The following is a 2,837-nucleotide window of genomic DNA, read 5'->3' as shown; positions in this document are numbered from 1 at the left end:
CACCAGGGCGGCCCAAAATCCACACTTTTTAAAAATAAAACCTATAATAATTTTGATCTCTCGGCTCATTTCAGCAAGGTGATAAATCATTTAAACAGGCAATTTGATTATTTTTAAAGCCTACAGTAACTCAAATAAGCTGAAAATTAAATGTTAAATCTAGGCATTTCACTTTTGAAATGCTGCAAAGAAAAATTAATCACAATTGTTCTTACCAAATACACATTAACTTTGTAATATATTCTTTTCCTTTGCTGTCTTCCTTTCCCCTCACAAAAAAAAAAAAAAAAACCTCAGTAGAATTTCTGATTGAATTATTTTAACCATAATCAATTCCCATTACTGTCAAACTTTTAGGCAAGTGAAGAAAATTCTTAAAAGAAGAAGGGGAAGTTAAGGAAGAGTAATAGAACTTTCCGTTAAATATTATCCTTCAACTGCACAGAAGATAGGAATTTTTTAAAGACTTCAAGATACAACTAATAAAATAGTAAGCTTAAATTATAGGTTATCTCAGCACACATAGAATCTAAGAGATAAAAAGAAAAAAGACAAAACTTTACTTCTTCTTGGATAGTATCCTATTGGAAAAGTGCAAGTAATGTTCATATAGATAAAATTTATGCCTGGGAATGTCAGGAATAACATTGCTCTCATATAATATTCATAGAGAAATGGAGATTACCCGTGTAGCTCTGCCAAATTAAAAACAAAGAGAAAATTTCTAAAAGCAAAATCTCAAATTAGATAAAACTTATTCTTACAATTCTCAAGTATTTTGCTCTCCTTCCACAATTAAATGGATTTAGACACTTAGCACCTTTATTTAGTTACGAGAAATGGTACTGAAAAGTCTCAAGAAAATTCAGCTAAATATCAAGTGAGGTCACTTAACATCTGGTCTTCCCAAGGGCAAGGATTTGCCTTCCTGACTTAATATGAAATGTAACATTATGAGAAAGATGGAGAAGTTCCCCTGAACAGTTACAAATACTTAAAATTGTAAAAGGCCCCTACTGTTTTCTGGAAATCTTCCATCAACAAACAACTTGCTGCTCTCGGGGCGCCACGTGCTACGGAGCTGCGCGTGCGCCCTGGTACCACCGGCGCCAATTCTCGTGCCTCGTTCCCCGCCTCATTCTCTGAGGTGAGCGACCATGGTACACACCTACCCGGTTCTGAGAACTTTAACGAAATAACGTAAAAAAGCACCTAGCGCAGTAGCTACACTTAACAAGGGAGGAAATTAATGGCATTTAAAGGTTAAATGCAGACCTAATGCACAGAACTTTGTTCTCAAACCACCTGCAAGTCTCCCCATCTCTTGAGAAAGCTTGGGAAACACTCGGGACACGATTTCTTCCAGTAGGGCTCAGCAACGAGGGAGTCATTGTGGGGAGAAGAATGAAAGATGACTGAATGAGCAGGAGCCTGCGAGAAGCGAGCCCACGGGCAGCGGCCGACTCCTCACGCCTTCACTCACACCTCCCTCTCATTCCGCAGAAAGAGGAGAGCTCGACGCGACCTACGCGGCAAACGCAGCCGGAGACGCAGAAACTTTCCAGGGCGCGGGCCCGGAGCACTGAGCGAGACGAATCTTTGTTTCACAGTTCTCTCGGTGACGTCATGAGGAAGCGGGAGAGCAAAAACCAGCTCAGAGACCAGAAGCCAAGCATGGTTGCGACTTTCGATTTTCCGAGCGCAGGGAAGGGCTTCTAAGACCCTCCTTTAAAGGCGTTTACTTAAACTACTTAAGGGAGTTCTGTTATTTCTTCGCGTTCACGGGGTAATTCCCACAATTTGGGCAGTCAGCCCCAGCCACCTCTCACACAGCAGAGCTCGCGGAGGTTGTAAGCCCCGCCCACTCGTGAGGCTGGTGCGCATGTGCCCAGTTGTTTTAACACTAAAGTGTTTCCGCCTTCCTTTCTCTTCCGTGGCAGCGATGGCCGAGTGGTTAAGGCGTTGGACTTGAAATCCAATGGGGTCTCCCCGCGCAGGTTCGAACCCTGCTCGCTGCGGAACTAGGGGGCTTCTTTTTACCCACTTCCAGCAGACGCTGTCATAAGGTAATCCGTACTCTTCCGGCTGTATTTCCCCTATCTGCCCGCTAAATGGCCCGACTGCCGAGAAGTTAAATGTGTCAAAGAAAAGCCAGTAAACGTCAGTGCTGTAAACATACGCTGTTTACGCTAATGGGAATAGTCTTTATTCCCTTTATACTAAATAGTAACTAACGGTTTTAGAATCTTGTTCCTTGTTCACAAGATAAAAATAAAATGAAGATAAATATTGGCGGGAATTTTCAGGCTATCAGAGCCAGAACAAGCTATCATCTCATTAAAACTGATGGCAAGGCTAATGCTACCTCTCCTTCCATCCCAGAATCACTTTCAACGGTTCCCCCACCACATCCAAAAGTGGTGTGAAATGGGAGATAACAAAAACTTTTAAAAGTTCAACTTCTAAAGTATGACAGGTAGATCCACATGATGGAACACTGCATGTAGCCACTAAAATGATATTAATGACATGGGAAGACTTTCCCAATACATTGCTAAATGCAAAAAGTCGAACAGGTTGCAAAACAGTATATATTGTGATCACATTTTTGTTAAACAATCCATTTATATAACCGTTTATGTGGCAACAATGGCAGAAAAAAAGAGAGAGTGAATGTGGGCTGGAAAGAAATAACCAAAATGTTAGCAGTAATTATCTCTGCGTGGTGGGATTTGGGGGATTTTAATTTTCTTAACAGATAGTTTTTTGCTTAACTGAGTTTTCTAAAATGCGTATATTAATCCAGTATTTTTTTTAGTAATAAAAGGAAATCATGA

The 2,837-nt window shown here is 40.9% G+C and overlaps 1 non-coding gene across 1 annotated transcript; it reads left to right on the top strand.

Moving 5' to 3' along the window:
- Positions 1–1,936: 1,936 nt before the first annotated feature.
- Positions 1,937–2,018, top strand: TRNAS-UGA (transfer RNA serine (anticodon UGA)). Its single transcript has one exon. It is a non-coding gene; the product is annotated as a tRNA-Ser (tRNA).
- The last annotated feature ends 819 nt before the right edge of the window (positions 2,019–2,837 follow it).

Source organism: Mesoplodon densirostris, chromosome 1 (assembly GCF_025265405.1).
Source record: "Mesoplodon densirostris isolate mMesDen1 chromosome 1, mMesDen1 primary haplotype, whole genome shotgun sequence".
Taxonomy (NCBI): Eukaryota; Metazoa; Chordata; class Mammalia; order Artiodactyla; family Ziphiidae; genus Mesoplodon; species Mesoplodon densirostris.
This window is presented reverse-complemented; position numbering and strand designations above follow the sequence as displayed.